Here is an 8167-nt window from a genome sequence, read left to right as displayed (position 1 = left end):
TATCTTTTAGCGGGATCCCTGGTTGAGATGGAGCAGAAGAACAGAGCCAGGTTAGGAAGGAGTTTCTAGCTCAGAAAGTCAAACGGCATTTCACATTAAAGAAAGAACAGGGAGAATGTAATAGAACTAATATTAAATAATAAATAATGTGCAGCAACCAACCTCCTTTCAGCGTCCTAATGACTCCACCTCCACCCTGAAGCATCTTAAAGTCAGTTATTTAGTTATTTAGCCGAGGGGAGTGGTCTGCTGTGGTGTTACTGGTCCCCTTGCTATGTTCCAGTTGTATCCGGTACCTGTTTAGTTGGCGTGGGACTTTCCCTCCTCCTACGTGCAGATTAACCAGCCCCGGAGCCGCTGAAAGACTGACCAGCCCTGTTTGACATGCTGACTAATGTTAGCTAAAATAAGCTTGTGGTAGCAAGGCTGCGGTTAGATTTTTGTAGTCGGCTATGCAGTTCGGGACTACAAATATAAAAATCTATCTGTTTATTCATGTGCACATTCAGCCAGTTGGAGCAGAGGAACAGACCAGAACAGGCCTGTTTAGTGAGCAGGATCTGATCTGATTCCTCCACTTAGAAAATGCAATTCAATGTGGAAGTAATCCAAGTATTCAGAACTACGGAATATGTTACAAATTACATTTCTGGGCATGCATTCTGTATTCTGTAACGGAATATGTTTTGAAAGTAGCCTATCTTAATTAGCTTTGTAGCAACTCATTTGGTAATGGCTTGAATGGAACGGATGTTTTCTTCATATCAAAAAGTTACGCACTACAGCCTTAGATAGGGTAACCTGTCACAGTTCCAAAGCTCCCCTCCCAACACCAGGGTGAGCAGCTCGTAGAAAGGGAGAGGGAAAGCCTCGCCACTCCCAACACTGGAGCTTATCTCTTCAGCATTCTGCTTCTTCTCTTGAAATGTCACGTGCATCTAACTGTCACTGACAGGGGTGTGATAACAGATTTCGGGGCCTGTTCAACTTGTACGAGGCAAGGATCTATCCCTAACTGTGATCATTTTACTTTACTGGGGTTATTGAACTTCACATTCATTCGCTCTGTTTGAGTCACTATCATGTTGATTGCTGTTAAACAAAAAAGCACAATTTCATTTTCTACAAGTGAACCTGTGACTCCCCCGTTACAGCGTGGGAGGCTCTTTAATATTTCATGCTGTTGCCTTTCAAACATCTCCGTGGCCTTTGGTCCAGTGTGCCTGGAGTGGAAATTTCCACCGGGGAACAACCGCCTACAGCAGTGAGATGGACTCCCATCCACCGGCTCCACCGTGCCAGTCCCCCAGGCCCTCTGCTGTCCAACAGGCGCTGCTGCAACACAGAGCTCCACGCTAGGCTCCTTCTGCCTCCAGATTACAACACTCATATCGACTGTTCAGTTTCAATAAAAAAAATAAAATACATGATTTTACATGGGTTAAAAATGCACCAAATGACAGGTTTTTCCAAAGTGAATCCAAATCAATCAACTTAATAATGGCGGGGGGTGGAGAGACAATGGCTACCCACACAACAATTTTTGGCAATGCCCATTGTTAGATAACTTTTGGAAATCCATTTTTACATAAATTAATAAATTATTGAATGTTTAACTGATTAAAGACCATTTGATAGTAATGCAAGGGATGAAACCAGATGTGATTATTACATGTATTACTGGTAGCAGCAAAGAAAGTAATTATGATAACATGGCTTGAAAAGGAGTCGCCAAACCAAGCTGAATGGCTAGCAATATTGAGAAATATTTACACTGTGGGAAAAATGAGATATTCGCTGAGATTACAGAGGGAACTTTTCATTGAAAGATGGACACCATTAGATTAGATGGACCTTTATACAACCCATGTTTGGGTTTTTATCTTGATGTTTGTCCTGTTTATGTTCAATGTTTATCAGTTTTTATTTCTTCTCTTCCTTGTATTTATGGACATACTCTCCTGTGGACTTGGGACGTAAGCGCGTGTGATTGATATGACCCCTTGTAGATAATGTTGTTTCTGAGTGGAAGTAATAGCGGTAAAAGGAGATCCGAAGAATGTTCAAAATAAAAACAAAAGTTGCACCAAATGAAAAATACCACAAATTAGCCAAAATTCTATTTTTAATCTGTAGTCCCATGTCCTTGACGTTTAAAAAAAGCTTTTTAAAATACAAAGAAGCAAAAAGAAAGACAACATAAGCAAAGAAGAACCTAGCACAGTACGATTAGACAGACAGGTGTTAAAGGAACACGCCGACTTATTGGGACTGTGTCTTATTCACCGTACCCCCCAGAGTTAGATAACTCTGATCATATTTAATAAATATTAAATATTCACTAATTCACAAGCTGGACTTTCTCTGGATTGTACTAGTTTACTAGTGAGGCTCAAAATGTCTCCTAGTTAACTAGTGAGGGACATTTTGACCTTACCAGTTAACTAGTAATGTCCAAAATAGCCAACAGCTTAACTAATGTGCAACATGCAAATAAATTAGGCGGGATGGAACAAAATCCTGAGTCCTGATTGGTTTGTGTATTTTATTTTGAAAATTCAGAGCCAATAGGAAGCCTCCAACCCCCTAGTCCTCATTAGCATCGTGTACTTGTAGTACTATTAGTTAACTATTGCACACTTTTGCTTTTGAAGCACGGAAGGGATAGAGAGACCCCGCCCGGAGGAAGCCCGGGGCCCCCGTCTGGAGCCAGGCCCAGACGGTGGGCTGTGAGCGAGCGTCTGGTGGCCGGGTTTGCCACGGAGCCCGGTCGGGCACAGCCCGAAAAAGCAACGTGGCACCTCTCCTCAGCCCATGGGCCCACCACCTGTGGGAGGATCCAAAGGGGCGGGTGCGTGCTATAGGGTGGCAGCGAAGGTCAGGGGCTGACGGACCAGAACCGGGCGGCAGAGGCGGCTTGGGGACGTGGAATGTCACCTCTGTGGGGGAAGAGCGGAACTTGTGCGGGAGGTGGAGCGCTACCGGTTAGATCTGGTGGGGCTTAACTCTACGCACAGTCTCGGTTCGGAACCGTTCTCCGGATAGGGGTTGGACTCTGTCCTAATCCGGAGTTGCCCATGGTGTGAGGCGCCGGCGGGGTGTGGGATAATCACAAGCCGGCTGAGCGCGGCTGCGTTGGAGTTTACGGTGGACAGAGAGGGTCGCCTCCCTACGCCTGCGGGTGATGGGGGGAAAACTCTGACTGTTGTTGTGCATATGCCACAAACAAGAGTTCGGAGTATTCGGCCTTCTTGGAGACCTTGATGGAGTCCTGTATGGGGCTCCAGTAGGGGACTCCATAGTTCTGCTTGGGGACTTCAATGCACACGTGGGCAATGATGGAGATACTTGGAGAGGCGTGATTGGGGAACGGCCTCCCGATCTAAACCAGAGTGGTTGTTGTTGTTGGACTTCTGTGCTAGTCATGGAGTCCATCACAAACACCATGTTCGAACATAGGGATGCTCAAAGTGTACTTGGTACCAGAGCACCCTAGGCCAAAGGTCAATGATCGATTTATAAATCGTTTCATCTGATCTGAGGCCGTATGTTTTGGACACTCGGGTGAAGAGAGGGGCAGAGCTGTCAACTGATCACCATCTGGTGGTGGTTGGGTCAGGGGGTGGGGGAAGACTCTGGACAGACCTGGTAAGCCCAAACGGGTAGTGCGGGTAAACTGGGAACGTCTGGAGGAGGCCCCTGTCCGACGGACTTTCAACTCACACCTCCGGCAGAGCTTTTCGTGCATCCCTGTGGAGGTTGGGGCATTGAACCTGAGTGGACATGTTCAAAGCTTCCATTGCTAAAGCTCGGCGGCGAGCTGTGGTCTTAGGGTTTAGGTGCCTCAAGGGCGGTAACCCACGACACACCTGGTGGACACGGTGGTCAGGGAAGCCGTCCGACTGAAGAAGGAGTCTTTCCGGGATATGTTGTCTCGGAGGACTCGGAGGCAGTTGCAGGGTACCGACGGGCCGAAGGGCTGCAGCTGCGCTGTGACAGAGGCAAAGCAGCGGGGGTGGGAGAAGTTCGGAGAAGACATGGAGAAGGACTTTCGGTCGGCACCAAGGTGCTTCTGGAAAACCGTTCGCCACCCCAGGAAGGGAAGCAGGAATCATCAAGCTGTATACAGTAAGGGTGGGACCTTGTGACCTCAACTGAGGAGGTAATAGGGCGGTGGAAGGAGCACTTGAGGAACTCCTAACCAGCTGACACGCCCTCTTTGGTGAGGCAGCGGGGAGGATGATGGGGGATTGTCGTCAATTCCCTGGTGGAAGTCGCTGAGGTAGTCAAACAACTCCAAGCGGCAAAGCCCCAGGGATTGATGAGATCCGTCCAGAAATGCTGAAAGCTCTGGGTGTGGAGGGGCTGTCTTGGTGACACGCCTCTTCAACATTGCGGGGAAGTCTGGACGTGCCTAAGGAGTGGCAGACCGGGGGGTGGTCCCCTCTTCAAAAAGGGGGACCAGAGGGTGTGTGCCCTTACAGGGGTATCACACTTCTCAGCCTCCTGGTAAAGTCTACTCCAAGGTGCTGGAAAGGAGGGTTAGGCCGATAGTCGAACCTCGGATTGAAGAGGAACATGCGGATTCCGTCCTGGTCGGGAAAAACGGATCAGATCTTTACTCTCGAAGGATCTTGGAGGGGGCCTGGAGTATGCCCAACCAGTCTACATGTGTTTTGTGGATCTGGAGAAGGCGTATGACGGGTCCCCCGGGAGAAATGTGGGAGGTGCTGCGAATATGGGGTGAGGGGGTCCCTTCTTAGGGCCATCAATCTCTGTATGACCAAAGCGAGAGCTGTGTCCGGGTTCGGCAGTAAGTCGGACTCGTTCCAGGTGAGGGTTGGCCTCCGCCAGGGCTGCGCTTTGTCACCAATCCTGTTGTAATATTTATGGACAGGATATCGAGGCGTAGTCGGGGCGGGGGGTTGCAGTTCGGTGGGCTCGGGATCTCATCGCTGCTTTTTGCGATGATGTGGTCCTGATGGCATCATCGGTCTGTGACCTTCAGCACTCACTGGATCGGTTCGCACGAGTGTGAAGCGGCTGGGATGGGATCAGCACCTCTAAATCTGAGGCCATGGTTTCAGCAGGAAACCGATGGAGTGCTTCTTCGGGTGGGGAGTGAGTCCTTACCCCAAGTGAAGGAGTTTAAGTACCTTGGGGTCTTGTTCGCGAGTGAGGGGACTATGGAGCGTGAGATTGGTCGGAGAATCGGAGCAGCCGGTGCGGTATTACATTCCATTTATCGCACCGTTGTGACGAAAAGAGAGCAGCCGAAGGCAAAGCTCTCGATCTACCGGGCATTTTCGTTCCTACCCTCACCTATGGTCATGAAGGCTGGGTCATGACCGAAAGAACGAGATCCAGGGTACAAGCGGCAGAAGGGTTTCCTCAGGAGGGTGGCTGGCGTCTCCCTTAGAGATAGGGTGAGAAGCTCAGTCATCCGAGAGGAGCTCGGAGTAGAGCCACTGCTCCTTCGCGTCGAAGGAGCCAGTTGGTGGTTCGGGCATCTGGTAAGGATGCCTCCTGGGCGCCTCCCTAGGGAGGTGTCCAGGCACGTCCAGCTGGGAGGAGGCCTCGGGAAGACCCAGGACTAGGTGGAGAGATTATATCTCCAACCTGGCCTGGAACGCCTCGGGATCCCCCAGTCGGAGCTGGTTGATGTGGCTCGGGAAGGGAAGTTTGGGGTCCCCTACTGGAGCTGCTGCCCCCGCGACCCGATACCGGATAAGCGGATGAAGATGGATGGACACTTTTGCTTTTAGTTAACTAGTAAACATTTTGGACCACACTAGGTACCTAGTAAAGTCCAGAAACAGTGAACTAGTACATTCTGGCTTTTACTAGTTAACTAGTGGAGGAACCTGATGTCTGATATCTAGGATATGGAGTCCAATCTCAATCGGTTCCATACTCCGCAGCCCCCCCCCCCCCCCCCCAGCCCTGGAGGGGGAAAGTGGAGGTTCTTCAACAAGACACTACGCTCTTAGCCATGGAGGATTTGTTCCTGACCTGCCCCCTGATGGATATTTTGAGCCTGCAAGTGCACAAAACGTGTCGCAGATTCATGTGTATTTATTGATTAAAAGAAATGTTATTATGAGGCTTTCATTCCACATGTGTTGGGGACATGTCCCACCAGTTTGGAATATAAAATTGTCCAAATGGTACTAAATGTAAAAGGAGAGCCACAAAATCAGTTTAAAAGTGGTGAGTTTTTATCAAGAAGGAAACATGCATTTAATAAATGCAATAATAATGACAATGCAATACCATGGCTTGGCCAGCAGATGACAATATTGTTATTGTATCAAAGTCTTCAGAACAGTTTTTCACAGAGTGTTGTTTTAGCGTGATGACTGAGTGTGGCCCAGCACTTCAGGAAGCTAATACCATGGAAACATTATGCTTCTGTTGGGCTTTATTAAATGGTGTTTTTATTTTTTTCAACCTGAACCCTATTTTCCAAATCCATGATTAAGTGACCAATGTGAACAAGAATCTTTGAAATTGGTCCAGAAGCCTATTGAGTAATTTCATCTTCTACGTGCTGTTTGTGCTCCTAACAGACTCCGATTATTATTCTAAGTGTCTGACAACATTATGGAAAGGATCCCTCCAGAGATGGACGTATGTCTCTTATTTGCTTCCATAAAGATCCTTTTCGTGCAACATGAAACAGCCCCAAAATCACCTTCACCCAACCCACCAGACTCATTTTTTTTTAAATTACTTTTAGCGTGTATAAAGCCAACATATTTCATTTTCATTGAACCCATTTCAAAGATTGTTGTTCCCATAGGAAAATATGATCTACAAAGTTACCCTTTAACTCAAACAGCCTATATAGATCCTGGTGTGATTATGTATTATGCATAGCCTTTGGTTATACATATTACTCCATCAGTTTGACCTCTTACTATTTCTCTTACATATATTTTATATATGTTTTTGTGTTTTTCAGCTTTGAGCCACCAACTTACAACTGTCTAGCTGGCAAGCCAAATAATCATGATTGCAATTTATTTTTGGTTATAGTGATAGCATGCCAATGAGATTTTATGAGATAGTCTGAGGGTTATAGTAGTACGGCTTTTTAAATTAAAAAAGCCCTATTTTTTTTAGAACCTTCCCCAATACATAATTTATTAACCCTCTAAGACTTTTAAGCTTTAGTGCGTGACTTTTTGATATTAATGAACGTCCGTTACATCCGTGCACGATCACAGAAGGCTTGTATCAAGACAGACAGACAGAGTTGGGTTCCAGTATTCATAGCGTGTCGTCATGACAACAACAACATGCATTCTTATGTTTTCAATCCAAATGGTTTTTGATTCTATTCCATTCTGGCTGTGATTCTATATGTGACAATATGAATGTAATAATCCGTTTTTGAAATCTGGTCTATATCTGGTTCACGATCATGGTAGCAATATTGTCAATATTCTATAATATGGTGCTTGGTGTTGTTGGAAAGGGCTTTAGGTCTTCGTTTAAGCCCAGTACTGAATGTGTCTGCTGTCTAGCTAGCTACATCGGTTGGACATCGTCCAACATTTCCCAGAGGATGTAAGTGCGTCATGTTAAGCGTATGTTATGATGGGTTTAAGTAATGCCAAGTAACAAACCTTTTCTTTCTTTTTTTCCATTAACCTGTAATGTTTACATCACCACTTTTTTTCTTTTTAGTTACGCTGATGGTGGGCTACTCTTGCACAATAGAACTGAGTAGAGGAGATTCAGATCTGGATTCAGAATACACAGCCAGTACAAAGAATCTGAAGTGTGTATCCTACACATACACCAGGAAACATCAAAAGAAGATGAGGAACTCTTGGTCTTAAAGACAATGAATCCTGGAAAACGTTGATTGACGCTGCCAAAGTGAGAAACTATGCTCCTATTACAGATGTTGCTAAAGACCTTGGAGAAGAAGAAGTCCCTAGAATCCACTATTACAGATTTACAGTCCAACATTACTAACCTCATAAATCATATTTTTTAATAATAATTCACTAGTAAGCGTTGCAGAGTCATAGAAACCCAACAGTCATGACATGCATGCTGCTCAGTCTGTGGAATAGACTCTATAGTTGAAAGGGGCGTGTTCAACATAACAGCAGTGTTGTGTTCAATTAGTGAGGTGATGGATTCTGTGAAGAAA

Source organism: Etheostoma spectabile, chromosome 12 (assembly GCF_008692095.1).
Source record: "Etheostoma spectabile isolate EspeVRDwgs_2016 chromosome 12, UIUC_Espe_1.0, whole genome shotgun sequence".
Lineage (NCBI taxonomy): Eukaryota > Metazoa > Chordata > Actinopteri > Perciformes > Percidae > Etheostoma > Etheostoma spectabile.
The sequence above is the reverse complement of the archived record's forward strand: the minus strand, read 5'-3'. Positions refer to the sequence as shown.